The following is a 17,025-nucleotide window of genomic DNA, read 5'->3' on the forward strand; positions in this document are numbered from 1 at the left end:
CACATTGGCCACAAGCGAATAGGGTGTTCCAGCGATTCTTACGGAAATAGAACAGAACCCTACAAATCATCACACAAGAAGCAGTCACCCTGGAAATTAGACTTCATTAGTTCCTAAGGGAATACAGAGGGATGCCGCACTACACCACTCAGTGCCCCCCACGGACTCTCATGCTGAAAGGCTACAGGCATGACACAATTTCTGTAAACAAGCCACCCTGGGCCAAATTTATGACAGCGGACTGCAGGGGAGTCCCTTTTATAGGACAAATTCCCTCCCCCACCCATAGGGGGCATGCTCCATCATCTGCAACCTCCTCGCACTGCGAACATACTTGCAGTGCGGGCTACAACTCCCTCACTGTGAGGGACGAGCTCAGGGATGTTTTGTTCATGAATGTAGGGAGGTATACTAAAACCTTCAGATGAGCCGGGCGTAAGTAAGTGTTTTATAAAGTGCTCGAATGCCGAGGCGGCTTGGCGCTGAGGGAATGTGAGGTGTGTTGTTCAGACCGGTCATAGAATTTATTTGGGGGGAAACAGCCAGGTCTTAATCATTTTCCTGAACTGGAGCCTGTTTGGCTACAGCCTGATAGTGGCTGGCAGCATGTTTCACAGTCTAACAGCATGGTGGGATAGGCTCCTGCCTCCCCATCTTGCCCTACGAATTTTGGTAATCTGAACCAGCCGAGTGTTAGTTGATCTAAGATTCCGTGTTGGGGAGTATCAGAGAAACAGTTTCTGCATGTCCAAGGCACCACCTCCATACAATGCCTTGTGAGCCAGACAAAGTGCCTTAAATTCCACCCGTTGTTGGGTTGGAAGCCAATGAAGAAGCCTGATGCTAGCGGAGGTGGAATGGTATTTAGGAATGTTGAGTAATAGTTGCACTGCGGCATTTTTTAATGATTGCAGTTTGGCCATCTGAGCCTTGTCAGTGCCCAGAATTAGGCATGATCTTACGTAGAATCTTTAATAAAAAGAAACACAAGGACGTCAAGCGATTAATCTGTCCTGCAAAATTTAGCTGTTATTGAAAATCACTCCCAGGTTTCTCGCCTTGGTTGCCAGAGGCAGACAGTCGCCTGCCTCGATTGGCCACCATGCTTGGTTCCACAGGGTTGGACCCTTACCAAACTCCATTACTTCAGTTTTATCAGTATTTAGTTTGAGGACATTTTGGTTCATCCAGCTCATAATATTCTTCAGGCAGTTATGAAAGCGGACAGCTGTGACTTCCGTTCTGTGTGATACAGATATGACTAACTGGGTATCATCAGCATATGACACCAGAGTAAAACCATGCTCTCTAATTAATCTAGCCAGCATGGTGACATAGATGTTAAATAGGGTCGGTGATAAAGCCGAACCCTGTGGCACCCCATATGGGAGATAACAGTTATCCAATTTGAGGTTGTCCCAGTGTACCCTCTCTTCTCTGGATGCTAAAATGGAGGAGAGTAGGGTTAGTGCCTTCTCCTTAATTCCTATTGCCTTCAGCCGCCGCACTGACATTGCATGATTCATGGTGTCAAATGCTGCTGATAGGTCAAGTAGGAGAAGGATGGGTCCGACCCCCCATCCAGTTGCCAACAAATCTCCTCTGTAGCCATAATCAGGGCAGACTCAGTGGAATGGTGTGGTCGAAAGCCATGTTGCCTAGGGTCTAAAAGATTTTTGGAATCAAGATATTGGATTAGATCACTGTTTACCGATTTTTCTAGGAATTTTGCCGCTATTGGCAAACACGATATTGGCGGGTAATTTTTTACCTCAGTGGGGTCCAGAGCAAGTTTTTTCAGAATGGGCCTGATGCATTCCTTCTTCCAAGGCAATGGAAAGATTCCTGACTTTATTACTTCATTTAGAACTGGAGCTAGATGGACACTAATGTAAGGTGGCAGGGGGACACGGGTCATTAGAAGATCCCAACTTAGTCAGTAGAAGGAGATTGTTCACTTTCTCTGTGGTTAAGGCCGAGAAGCTAGTTAGTTTTTTTTGAGTTGGGTTCTTGTTGATGGTAGGAATAGTATGTTTGGCTGCGTCAAGTGCTGTTTTGAGGAGATCATCATAAATTGATTGCACTTTGGTTTGGAAGAAGTTGGCACTTTTATTACAAAAGGTTTGATCAGGTGTGAATTGATTAACCTGCTGTCATTTGGACAGAGCCTGGACAGTCTTAAAAAGCTCCTTAGAGGAGTTCTTGGCGGCACCTATTCTAGTTGTGAAGTATTCCGTCTTAGCTTTTTTGATTGCCTCCTTATATCCTTCTAGGACTAGATTATAGTCCATTTTATGTTCCCTGCTATAATCGGCCCTCCATAGTCGTTCGACTCTTCTACATTTAGACTTAATGTTTTTTAGGTCTGGGCAGTACCATAGAGCAGAAGACTGACTTCTTCTTATTTTGATGTTTTTTACCAGGGCCAACTGATTTACTGCTGATCTAATCCATACATCAAATTTTTGTGCTGCCTATTTATTATCAGAGGCCTGCGAAGGAGGGTGCTTGTCAAGGGTCTCTTCTAACTCTTTCTTCTGAATTCTGTGCCAGGGGCGGGTGTTTACAAGAAGCAGTCTATTTAAGTGAGGCATGTTATACTGCGTTATTCGTAGTTTGAAGTGTATAGCTTTGTGCTCTGTCCAGGATAGTGGTAGGGTTTTGTCCAGAGTGATGTCGGAATTATTGGTAAAAATGCCGTCCATGGTATGACCGGGCATATGAGTAGCTTCCGAGTTAATTTGGGTTGGACCATATGCTGCCAGATTGTCTAGTAGCCTTGTGGTATCTGGGTTATTGTTAGATTCAAGGTGACATTTAAAATTGCCCAAAATTGTGAAAGTAGGAGATTCTAAGCAGGATTCAAGAAAGGTCTGGAGCGCTAGGGTAAAGACAGATCTTGGCCAAGGTGGCCAATATAAAAGTAACTGTAAAAAATCAAGGGTTCCCAAATGAATACTAAGCTCAAACAATGTGTCACAAACCCACTATGTGTATGCAGTTAGATCACTGTATGTAGTGTGAACATGGACCCATTAGGTGTTCTTAAAAGACCCCTCACACACCAACCTGGTTGGTGTCATGCTTCATCATTGGGGTCCCAACCGGGCGGCCGAATGCCTCCCGGTTGTGCTACGACGCCTGATTACAGCGGAGCAGGTGTTGTGCATATATGTGATGTGAAGTGAGTTTGTACAGTTAAAAATATCTCTGAGAATCCTTGCCTCTAACTTTAATAATGGCAGATCAGGATATGGTTAAAAAACAATATGTGTAGTGCAACTAATCTAGAAATATTACCGTAAGTTGACTATGTGTGGCGGTCTACATGTTTCAGTCTGTTTAAAAAGTGAAAGGGCTTTCTTCAGGACCAGGTGAGTGAATGGTGAGTGGCAAAGGTGAAACGTGCCACGTGAAACCTGTTGTGATACGCTAAGGTGTGTGGTTTAATTGCGGCGTACTCACTGACACTTGAAAAATAAAATGTATGGGGATATTAGGCAGAATATTGGGGCTCGGGCGAGGGTTGATCGTCCAAGAATCCGATTTGGTCTTGGAGGTCCCTCCGCTACAAACCTGACTCAGTCCCTCGTAGTCCCGGACGACACTTAAACCACACCCCTTAGCGTGTGTGTAGGTATCACAACAGGTTTCACGTGGCACCTTTCACCTTTGCCACTCACCATTCACTCACCTGGTCCTGAAGAAAGCCCTTTCACTTTTTAAACGGGCTGAAACATGTAGACTGCCACACATAGTCAACTTACGGTAATACTTACAGATTAATTGCAGTGCACATATTGTTTTTTAACCATATCCTGAGCCGCAATTATTAAAGTTAGAGGCAAGGATTTTCAGAGATATTTTTAACTGTACAAAATCACTTCACATCACATATATGCACAACACCTGCTCCGGTGTAATCAGGCGTCGTAGCACAACCGGGAGGCATTCGGCCGCCCGGTTGGGACCCCAATGATGACGCATGACACCAACCAGGTTGGTGTGTGAGGGGTCTTTTAAGAATACCTAATGGGTCCATGTTCATACTACATACAGTGATCTAACTGCATACACACAGTGGGTTTGTCCACATTGCTTGAGTTCAATATAAAAGTAAGCCAGGGAAGGTCAGGGTAATATTTACTTTGATGGTGAAAAGCATAGCCTCTGCTGGAAGTTGTAGGGTGGACGTTAAGGCAGAAGCGATATAGCATGGCAATGCCCCCTCCTTTTTACCCTGTCCTGTCTAGGCCAGCTACTAGGTAACCTGCAGGAAGAGCTATGTTCCAGTGTGGATCAGATGTCTCGTTAGTCCAGGTCTCTGTCAGAAAGACCGGGTTCGAAAGCTGCATCATGCATTCAAACTCCTATTTGTTCTTAATCAGTGACATGGTGTTTTGCAAAGAACATGTACTATGCATATCAAATAACACTATTTTATGTGCATAGCTTACTGGTTTTCTGCTTTTGCCACAGAGATTCTTTTGTTACTGTGCAGTTCATAAGTTACAATCATAATCTAGCACAGTGAGCTATGAACTGCCATCATTATACTGATGTTGGTAAAAAAAAGGTTTATTTGGGTAGAAATAAATTCTTATTATTAAAGTCAACCCTAACCACTGTGTTATATGTCCTGAATCCTGAGTGTGTGCTTTTCCAGACCAAGCACTCTTAAAAAGTACCTACTAGTATAGATGGCATGTGAAACCTACACATTGTAGTCCCCTTTGCCTTATGCAACATTTTCTATACACTGATTTACACATGTATGATTTATTGTCTCTGTATATGTGTGTGATGTAAAGTGCTCCGACAACCTACACTGGTATGAGAGGTGCTATCAAACAAATAAATACATGTGAGAGAGGGGCTATGGAGATCTGAGCGGCACTGTTGGAGGACGATAATGAGGTAATCATTGAAGAGCCCCAACAAAGGTTGTTGTATCCTGGTGCACAGTAAGGTCAACATTTACTATGCTTTAAAAGCTAATACAATTCAATATCTAATGACACATGTGGTGTAGAATGCACAATATTTTCCAAAGTGTTCTTGGGGGGAGACCCCCCACAATCTCCCTTTTTAGTGGTTAGGCTTGCCCACTTCCATCGCTATGCACTGTACAGGGGCTGGTCTGACAGAATTTGCCAGGACTGCTTTGAGTTCCCAGCCCAGCCCTGGTAAGACTGCTGCACCAATATAAAGGACAAGCCCAGCGCCAGGATGTGACTGTAGGCCTAGGAGGACAGTACCCATGGGGATCTCAATCACAGTTCTGACTTGTTTTTCTTCCTGAACCAGGAAGTGGAGTTGGGCAACCCCCAGGAGCAAGGTAGGACCACCAGCGATCAGACAGGGACAGGCTGCGGAGATGGCACAGGGGGTGACACAACACACCCACAGAATAAGGGGATGACCACAGCAGGCCTGGATCCCAACAGGAAGGCCACTACCAGAAACAAGACCGCCAGGGCAGCCTGCTACAGTGGTGAAGAGACGGTCCATAGAGGGGGCGCCCTAGGCAGCAACTTAGACAGTGGGAGGTTGACAGAAGACATCACAGCTCCTGAGGGCCACAGAGAGAGGATGGATGATGGGTGACAGTGATTGCACAAAGAGCAGGGTGCGAGGAAAAGGAGATAATGAGCGGGAAGAGTCCCACGGTGGGGAAAGATAACATGGATTGGGCTCTTCTGGGCAAATGTGTGCCACATTTAGGTCCAAGATACCCTTGAGGTACACCAGGTCATCTGTGGTGTCTGCTTCTTCCTGTGCAACAGATACAGAGGCCAGGCAATGAACGACCTCCCACAAGGGACAAGAGTTATCAGAGGTGTATAGGACGCCCCTTGCCAATGGAAGACTCAATTCAGGTTCAGGTGGTTGGCCTGGGAACAGTTACATGGGGGGAGTAGGGCAGATATTGAAGTGAGAGGGTTGCAGCGACAAAGGTGGATGGGTGGCAGTCATGGGTTAGGGGCCTAAAGGCTGTGCATGGTCGTCAAGGTGCGAGCATGGAGAGCGAAAGTATCAAGTAGGTTGATGGATCTCCTGAGGCAGAGGAAAGCCAATTGGAGTTTGAAGCCAATTCTTTGCTTGGGATAGAAACATTAGGCACGCTTCAGTGGTGGTTATGCCATGGTAGGCGACCGGGGACAGTGAGGATGAGATGAACTTGCCAAGCCCATGTTGATGGGGTCCAGTGCAAGGGAGTTAGAAGTGGCAGTCTTGACTGGGGATAGAACTGGAGAGGATAGTAGCGGTGGAAAAGAGCCTGAGAAGGGCAGGAAACCCAGCTCCTCAGGAGGCAGACACTGCAGTGGGAGAATGAGGGGAAATCTTGGGAGATATAGGTGTATGGGGAAGGGGACAGGCTAGGCAACAGAGAGATATATGGAGGAATGTCTGTGAGTCAGCCTGGTAGTGTTGGATCTTTCTACTTTGAGTCACTTCAGAAAGCGTGGTCAGAGGTGTGGGGCAGATTCTACGAAAAGAGGTAGCAGATTGAAATGGGAACACCTGATTAGAAGTGTGCAGGAGACGGAAGGACTGGTGGCATGTAGTTGGAACTTCCTGGGGATCGAGCAGGGCATGGCATCCAGTAAATGGTAGGAGCTAGGAAAGGAAGGAAAGGAATGGCAGATTTAGGGGGAGCAGAAGCTGTTCAGCTCACACTGTGGAAAGAGTGTGGCAAGCACACATTGGTGGAAGGATGGTAGAAAGGGAAGGACCCAGCAGGAGATGTGAAATTGCCCAACATGGGCTTAGCGGCTCCACTGGTGGACACTTGTCTAACGAGTACTAAAGAGAAGATATGGACCAGCGAAGATGTTCACATACTTCAACTCCTTGACAGGCAGACATCGTGCACAGAGGGTTCAAAATCAGAGGAAGGGGATTCGACGAAGTGACCAAGCTTGCCCACCAAAATAGATCCTTGCAGAGTGGCAATCATCAGCATTTTCAGCAAAAAATATCAAGACAGTAGATAGCTGTATTTAAATACCTAGACAGGATGGCCCACATCAGTTTTGGGGGGCTGTCATGGTTCAGGTACAATGAGGGACTCAGAACAAGATGGGAGCTGAACCCGTTCAACACCTGGGACAAGATTGATAGTGAATTGCGGTTGCATAGGAGTGAACATTTCTTACATCATTCCAGATACTCCATCCTGCAGGTTAAGGAGTACATCCGAAAAATGAATCCAATGAATCGTCACATTTTCTGTCACATTCAATCTTTTATCTCACCTATGCGCACAAGTTAATACCCTTCCAAGATTCTGCACCGCTTCGTAGGTCTTTGCATAACCTTACTTTAGGAAATCTAGCCCTATGTCTCATTTGTTTTCCAGGGCATCTCGCATCAACTCTACATTTTATTTTCAGATTCATTTTCACTAATCATGAGCTCTGCTTCGTACTACCTTATACATTGAGTACACAAAACTGCATAATTTTAAGTAGATAATCCATTTCAGTGGCACAAAGCAGGCACGGTTACTCTATGCAAAGTTGTTCATACACTTGTTGAAAAAATGAATGTGTATTAAAATATTTACACAACCAGTTTTGGAAGAGATTCAACCCACTAAAATATTGGTGTGAAATAGTTTTCAGGCAAGGAAGACAGGGGCAGCAGCCTTAAAGTGCCCTCCGCATTCCCCCACCTTCCCTGGGTCTAGAACGTCCAAGAGAGTTAGAGGAAGGCGGGGATGACAGCTGTCCATCAGTCGCCCTTCCAGTGCTTCATTGGCTCGCAGGAATCCTAGGGGAAGAAGCGGCTCAGTGTCCACCTGAACTCCTGCAACATGGTCTAGGTTTTCAATCCTCTGACATCTGTGCAGTCAAAAGTAAAACTTATCACTTCTCCAGCATCAGAGCTATGTGATAAACCAGGTTCCAAAACAAGTGTACCAGATAAGAAGTATAAGCAACATATATAGGAGAAGAGGCATAAACAACATATATAAGTTAAGAGGTAGTGCTTTAAATGGGCCGGTACTCACCGGTACTGAGTACCGACACTTCTCAATTTTCTCCCCTAGAGTACTGGAACTTCTCCTTGTGTCAAGAGAGTACCGGTACTCTTGGAGGCATGTTGGAGTCAGGCTCTGGGGTATGGGATTTCATGAAGCGCAGGCGCGGCTGAATACATTCAGAGGGAGCGTGTCTGTGAGGTGCTCTGACAATCAATAGTGAGTATATTCCTGCACTAGGTTGCTGCTGCCTTACACTCAGGGGCCTAACACGGGCCCCTGCAGCTCCCACAGTTCGGGAGGGGTGCCCCCAAGCTACAGGGTGCACCCTCAGCACAGCACTCAGGCCGGAGAGCTCCTGATTGAGCCTGGAGGGGGCCCCTCCACGAATCTTGCAGGGAGGGCCCCCCTCAAGTTTCGTTACGCCAGCGCTTACACTCTTAACTGACAGCGTGACAGGAGTACAGAGTTGGGGCCTGAGGGCAGAGCTCCTCACTTAGGAACTGTTGCGCTGTCAGTTAGAGTGTAAGGCTGCAGCGCTGGAATACACTCACCACCTATTGTGAGAGCGCACAACGCCTTTGGCCAAGTTCGGCTCATGTGTGCAGTGCGCAATTTGTACTTTGTTTGCACTGCAGTTGTATATAGCGCACACTTGGCACGAGGGTATTAAAGCACTTTAAATGAGAAGTGCAAGTTCTACATGAACGCATACTTTATTTTGTTTTTATGGCACAGGGAGTTGAAATCAAATATTGTTATTCTGGACAAGCTCTCCCCGTGCCATAAAAACAAAAGAAGTATGTTTTCATGTAAAACTTCTGCTTCTCAAGTAAAACGCTTTGATGCCCTTTTGCCAAGTTCGCACTATATAAAACTTCAAAAAACACCAATTAGCCAAGGACACAAGGGGGCTTTTGCTTTGAATAAGAAAATGACGCGATTGTTAAATACCTGCCTAGAAGCCACGCCCCCAGGCACTCTCCTTCCAGACCCTCAATCAATTTGGTGAGTACCGGCACTCCATTTAATTCACTGATAAGAGGCATAAACAACATATACATCTTGGATGGCAGGTGAGCCTTCTCTTATTATTACTGTGGCAAGGAAGGGGCATAGTAAGTTAATGATTATAGGTGGCTATGACGCATGTACTATATAATTTGTTCCATACCTTTAAAAATACACTTTGTCTGGAGACTTTGAAGTGAGCCATGTTTACAGCTTAAAATGCAGCAGTGCTCTTCGGGTGCACGATCCCCCCGCTGTGATACTGACGTTTAATTAATTGGGAAGAAATCTGTGAAGCTGAAAATGTAATTTAGAGTGAAAGATGAGAACCGCAGATTATGTGTTTTGACCGCCCAGGAATGTGCGAGCTGAAAGTCGGTGAAAAATGGCAAACAAAACATTGATCAACGATTTTACTTTAATGCGCCAATATAGTAATATTTTGATTCATCGATATTTTCATTACAGTAAATCGTGACATATAAACAGGGTGTGATTTTTGATGAGCGTAAGTTATAACGTTTTTGATAGCACCGTTTAATGATTATTTGTTGATAGTGCAGCGATGATTTCTCGAAAATGTGCACTGGAGGACAAAAGAGGCAGCGGGACAGATATACCACTCTCTGGTTTTTTTAAATGCAACTTGTATAAGTTACGTCACGGAAATCTCCACTCTCTTAGGGTGCAGAATGGCCTGCCCAGAGAATGTTAATTAAGGAGCTTGCTACTTGTGAACCCTGTGATTGGACACCAACGCAAGGATGGTGGCCTACAAGGCATAACAGACTATCATCACTAGGTCTGGATTTCCAAATGGGAACTTTAACAAGCAAATCAAGCAAACAAAGCAAATAGATTTGGCCATGGCCACCTGCCTTTTCACCATTCCTGTTTTGTCGTGGTTTTTGCTTGTTAGGGAAGGTGCCGGGCCCTCAATCTCAACAAAAACATTAGCTAAAGGCAAAAATGTTGTTTTGGTCTCAAAAAAGCTCACATTTCCATAGTTCTCCCTGGCACTGAAGGGAACTACTTTTTGTGTTGAGATGTTCTGTGTGAAAGGGCAAAAAGCCATTGCTCCTAGTGAAATCCACCAGTGGCTGAAGTAGACGGACACATTGCACCTTGATGCATGCTGGACTGAGTGGAAGAGCACAGTGAATGAATGAAATTGAATGAAATTGTATTTATATAACGCATGGCTACCCTGAGGCCTCCCAGCGCTGTAGACAGAAAAGGCAAGTCAGCCGAGTCGATTAGAGCGATGTCTTGAAGAGGTGAGTTTTTAGAAGTTTACGGAAGGCCAGCAGATTTTTTTTCCTTCCGTAAAGTAGAGGGAAGAGTATTCCGGAGTTTTGGTGCATTAAACGAAAAGGAGCATCCGCCCCATCTGGATCTTTGTATTATCTTTGGAGTGGCCAGACAAGAGGAACTGGAACAAAGATTTCTGAAAGGCTGATATGGAGTAACAAGGGAGTGGGTAATGACCGGGCCAGTTTTCCACATGGCTCTATGGGTCAGGCACATAGCTTTGAACTGTATCCTGGCTGAAATTGGGAGCCAGTGGAGGCTCCTCAGTGCTGGTTGGGCAGATTGCCATCGGGGCATCTGGAGAAGTTGACGGGCAGCGCTATTCTGAATTATTTGCAGTTTATGGATGGTGAATAGGGGAGCTCCCAGGTATAGGGCGTTACCGTAATCAAGGTGGGAGAGTATGAGGGCCTGTACCATTATCCTTCTTGCCTGGAAGGGAAAGAGGGTAATGATTTTCCGCAGCATTCTCATCAGGCTGTAACAAGTGGCTGAGAGCTTAGTGGCCTGGTGGTTAAAATTGAGGGAACTGTCAAGCCACATGCCAAGGCTCTTGATCTGTGACAGAACCACAGACTATTGGATGGAATCCGGATGAAAAGCCCTGTAACTAAAATCAAAAGGTCTTGGCTAACACCGACTTAAAAAGGCAATTGGTCTGCATTTAAAAAAATTTTTTTTTGCAGCTTTATATAGCACAAACTCAATTCAAAGGTATTGGAATGTTTACATGAGCACCAGGTCGTTACATGAGGACACATTCATTTTTGGTAGGCACAGGCAGACTAAAGTGATTTACCAGGATCACAGGATGTTGAGCCAACGCTGAGACTTGAAACTGGTTCTCTAGCTCTGAAGTTGCCAACTCTTGCTGTTAGGCACCATCCTCTCATTTGCTACCAAGAAATAAGTAAAGATAGAAGTAAATAGGAAAAAGTGAAAGAACAAAGAAAATATGAAATAAGTAAAGGACATTAGGATGAATGAAGGAATGAAAGAAAGATACAAAGAAAGAAAGAAGACAGAAGGTCTAAAGTATGAAAGAGAAAAGAAGGAAAAAAGAATGGAAGAATGAAAGAAGAAAGAATGAAAGAAAGAAAGAAAGAAAATAAAGGAAAGGAAAAATAGGGAAGGAATGAAGCAAAGAAGGAAAGAAAAGACGAAAGAAGGGACAATGGAAAGAAGAAATAGGGAAAAAGAAAGAAAGATGGAAAGAAAGAAAGAAAAAAGAAAGAAAGGAAAAGAAAAGAAAAGTAAATGAAGGAATGAGACTGATAGATTGAAGGAAAAATACAAGATGGAAGGAAACCATGAAAGAACAAAGGAAAGAAAGAAAAAAGAAAGAAAGAAAGAAGAAAGGAAAGAAAGAAAGAAAAAAGAAAGAAAGAAAAAGTAAAGATGAAAGGAATGATAGGCAGGGTTGCAAAGTTGAGCACCATGATAAGATTATATTCAGAGTACATGTGAACAGCTGGGGAAGTATAAAAAGCAGCAGTCAGATAAACAAAGGAATTTCCAACAGCATTGGCATGAGACAAGAACTGATCAAGCTAGAATGTGCCCTGTGCGGAACGCCCGTTAGTTGGAGGAACTAGCTTTGCCTTACCTTGCCAGGAGAACGCTGCCTGTAGTGGAACCCACAGCGATGGAACAAGAGCGGGTCTTACAGCGGATCTTGCCGCAGCATCGCAGTAAGGGAACTACTACTCCCAGGGGGCACGCGTGACGAACTGCACACGCTCAGCGCGCCAGGCGGCGCATAAACCATCCGATGGCCTCCCGCAGTGCGGGACGCCCGTTAGTTGGAGGAACTAGCTTTGCCTTACCTTGCCAGGAGAACGCTGCCTGTAGTGGAACCCACAGTGACGGAACAAGAGCGGGTTTTACCGCAGATCTTGCCGCAGCATGACTGTAAGGGAACTACTACTCCCAGGGGGCACGCGTGACGAACTGCACACGCTCAGCGCGCCAGGCGGCGCATAAACCATCCGAGGGCCTCCCGCAGCGCGGGACGCCCGTTAGTTGGAGGAACTAGCTTTGCCTTACCTTGCCAGGAGAACGCTGCCTGTAGTGGAACTCACAGCGACGGAACAAGAGCGGGTCTTACCGCGGATCTTGCCGCAGCATCTCAGTAAGGGAACAACTACTCCCAGGGGGCACGCGTGACGAACTGCGCATGCTCAGCGTGCCAGGCGGCGCTTAAACCATCCGAGGGCCTCCCGCAGCGCGGGATGCCCGTTAGTTGGAGGAACTAACTTTACCTTACCTTGCCAGGAGAACGCTGCCTGTAGTGGAACCCACAGCGACGGAACAAGAGCGGGTCTTACCGCGGATCTTGCCAGCAGCATCGCAGTAAGGGAACTACAACTCCCAGGGGGCACACGTGACGAACTGCGCACGCTCAGCGCACCAGGCGGCGCATAAACCATCCGAGGGCCTCCCGCAGCGTGGGACGCACACGGGCGAAGCCCGGGCAAAGGGCGGGCCGTCTGTGGCCATCCGGGGCCGGCCGAGGCTGGGCTGGGCCACCCCCCTTGGCTGGATGTTAGTCCTGTGAACGGTGTGGAGTTAAGATCCCATGGCAAACAGCTTACCCTTGAAAGGGGCATCTAAATGACTGTGGGTATGGATATTTTCTGTTGGTTTCGGGATTAGTATTTGATTTGACTGGTTGTGTTCCTAGTGTCACCCTCTATATATTAGTTATTGTTGTTGCAAATTTATTGCTGGTGTAGCTACCGAAAATGGGAAAAAATCTCCCTGAACAATCCCGTCCTAACACCAGGCAGAAAAAATCTACAATTAACCCTCTTCTGAGTCTAACCGCCATAGACAAGATGTTACAGAAGACTATTGGGGTAGTTGCCACAGCGATAGAGAAAACAGAGAGACGTCTTTCGCTTCCCATTGGCATTACCCCACCTTTACAATCCGTTAACATATCTACAGTCATGGCTAATTCCTTTGACTCAATGTTAATGGCCTCATACGCCAGACTTCCAGGGGCAGATAAAAATTCTGAGATACCCATTATTCACCACAATCTGCCTTCTGATTTTTCCCCCTTGGCAAGCAGACTTTCAATTACACCTACATTGCAGGCGCCGGATATAAGTACAGTATTCCTTCTCTTAATTAATGATCCAACGGACTTCGAGGGTAATGACACTCAATCGTTGACTAATATTGTATGTTGGGATAGGATAAATATTGAAAGTCCGTCTGTAAGAACTAGAGGGCAAAAAGCCAAGAGTAAACAAAATCATATCATTAAAGAGCAGCCTGTATATAAACATAGGGGTAAAGGCAGCCGAACGCATCGTAAAACGGTACTGAACCCATTGAGCCGAAAGGGGGAAAAATGTGAGGGTCAGTCAAGTGTTGCAGATGTCCAGCTTAATGAAGAGAAGATTGAGGTTGGTGAAGAGGGTTTTTGGGAAAGAATGGAGACGCTGCTATCAACACCCTTAGGGCCAATTTGTGAGAAAATTAATGGTATTGAAGCTAGGGTAGGTCTCATTGAACAACATATAACAAAAATCCCCTATTTAACTAAGACTACTCATGCTACAACACTTGCTTCCCCACCTGTATTCATTCCAAATGAGGTTGTGCTTGAATCGGCCCCATACACGACTAATGGTGCTAAGGACAAGTCAGGGGGTACAGCTGTAGAGCAAACAGCTCCAAATAACTTACCCAACATTATTAGTAACAACATTAGTAGCCACACTGATGGTGGAAGACGAGAACAAAGGGATAAACCATCGAGGGAAAATGGCGTAACTTTATTGGGAGGCAACGGGAAACGAGGGGATCAAACGATAGAACAGATAAAGGGCCTACGTGTTCCAGAAGATTTTAAAGGTAACGCCATACCACCAGTAATAAATTTACCACCAGAATGTGGAGCATATGTTACAGTTCTTTGCAATATCCCCAAATTACGGGAAGGGCAAACGGAAGCTAATGAAACCCTCAAAAATAAAATCCTCCATTGGCTAACAAAAAATTGTGGTTTTCCAATATTAGGTGCAGAACAGATCATACTTACACGGGATGGATAGGTCCCACAATGAAAACATTTGACGGGGACTGTGTCATAGTTAATTTTAGGTCACCAGATTGAGCACATAAAACTTTACTTAGTGCTCCTCCACCTTCTTGTTGGGATTTCAATACAACTTTATTGCCACTTGCTTATTTTTATAGACACTTGTTGGTAAATAACTCAGTCACTGACCATATTACCTACCATCCTAGTAACAACTGGTTGCCCACACTATCGGTAACCCGCCCAGTGCGACCCCCTTTACCATTGTATAATAGATTCCAGTGTTTGACCCAAATGGAGGACAATGATTGACATAAAAATACAGTGGGGACTACCGATTTAGGGAGGATGGTAATTCTCAGCTTACCAAGAAGGAGAAGCGAAATAAGTAATATCCAATCTTTATATATGGATCCCATTATGATGGGTAAGAAAAATATAATCAATGAGACTGGCAACTTAACTACTATTATATCTGCAGAGTCTTCAGTGGATGTGGATGTGCCCATAAATCCTAATAATTTCAAAGGAGTAAAAATGCAGGAAGGGTATACACTGACAACCTGGAATATCGCAGGTCTTGGGAAAAAATTAGGTATGCCTTTTTGGCAGGATTTTATCACTTTTGGTAGTGATATAATGTGTTTACAAGAAACGTGGAGCACAGACTGTCACAGTCGAAGGCTATACATCCTATTGTTTAAATGCTACACCCTCTCCAATAGGTAGAGCAAAGGGTGGATTATTGATGCTTATATCCACTAAACTGATTGGGTACAAAATCATAACTTATTCATCTATTGGCAATCATAGTCAAGTTTTGCGACTATCGTTCCCAAAGGGCAAGGATTTGGTGTTAATTAATCATTATAACAACAACTTCCATAAAAATAGGGAAGCTCCGTTAGATCCACTGGAAAAAGAGATGGATAGGGTACTGAAAATTTCCAGTAAACTTGCAGTTATTTTGTGGGCGGGCGATTTTAACATTCGAGGATGCCCTGCTATATATACTAACTCATGTGGTTTTATGAAGGCCTATACTATTGCAGTGGGGACTAAGGACGATATGCTACATTTTCCACATTGTGAATATGGTATGACTCTTAATACATTAATGGCAAAATTTGACCTTGAGTTGTTAGACTGCTCCGGGAGAAAGGGCCATATCAAATGTCCAACATTTACTGGGAGGAACGGGAATAGTAATATAGACCATATCCTAATTTCGAAGAATAGTCTATATATGGACCTTTGGATATCAGAACAGGTGGTCAGCGACCACAATAGTATCTCTATAGTATTGCTAGATTGGGGCAATAGATTGACTAAAACCGCTGATACAATCTCAGATATCCTCCCTGTTAGGCCGAATGGCACGAGAATCAAGTGGGATGGTGTGGACCCACATAAGATTCAAATGGATGTGGTCAGTACATGTAGAGAAAGCTTTAACTACTGCCTTAGTGAAGAGGTTACCCCCGATATGTTACAAATTGAATTCTCTAATATAAATAATGTAATTATGAGCATTCTAACTAGAAATACCAAAGGCCAGAAGCAAGATGGAAAGAAGTGGTTTGATTCCGAATGTACCCAGGTATTACATAAATTGAAATTGGCACTGAGGACCAAGCCCCAGAACCAAATGCTTGTCCATGAGTTGCGAACGAACTATAAACAAGCTGTGTTGGCGCACAAAAAGGTGATGAGATCAGATGCCTGGGACAAATTAAGTATGGCAAGTGAAACTAATAACACCAAAGTTTTCGTGGGAAACTGTAAACAGCCCTTTTTTAAAAGATAATCATATTCCTGAACTGACGTCTTATGTTAAGTGTACGGAATGGATTGAACACTTTTCTAATATTTTTAACCCGGATAAGGTGCTCTTAAATTTTCCTTCATCTAATGATTTTACGTGGCCTACATTAGCATTGTCAATTAGTGTTGAAGAGGTGCGGGTAGGGATGGTAAATAGCAAAGGGGGTAAAGCACCGGGACCGGATGGTGTTCCGATTGATTTATACAAGGACGTAATGGACCTTTGGGCACCAATCCTTACAAGGATTTTTAATATTGCTGCCATGGGGAATTTCCCAACATCATGGGCCCAATCATTAATTGTCCCATTACATAAAAAAGGTTCGCGCTCTGAAGCATGTAACTATCGCCCAATATCACTACTGGACTCTTCAATAAAAGTGATGAGTAGGGTGCTTTTAAAAAGATTGGAAACATGGGCCGCAGATCTAAAAATACTAACTTCAGTTCAGTATGGTTTTAGGAAGGGCCTAGGGACCATTGAACAATGTTTAAATCTGTACCTACTTATTAACAAATACACAGTAGCGAAAGAGGGAAATTTGTTCTTATGCTTCGCAGATTTGAGCAGTGCGTTTGATTTAGTGGATCATTCCCTCCTGTGGACAGTACTGCTCAAATCGGGGGCACCAAAAGAGATTGTGTTCTTTTTAGCAAGGGTATATGAGAAACTTTCCTGCAGCGTATGATATGGGCCTACTGGTGAGCGAACCCCGTTTTTTGCTGTGCGAAGAGGTATTAGGCAAGGGTGCGTATTGGCACCTTTTTTATTCTCCCTTTTCATTAATCAAATAGCTATGGTTTTAAATAACATCCCGGCAGACGCACCAAAAATAGA

This window comes from Triturus cristatus, chromosome 2_1 (assembly GCF_964204655.1).
Source record: "Triturus cristatus chromosome 2_1, aTriCri1.1, whole genome shotgun sequence".
NCBI lineage: Eukaryota > Metazoa > Chordata > Amphibia > Caudata > Salamandridae > Triturus > Triturus cristatus.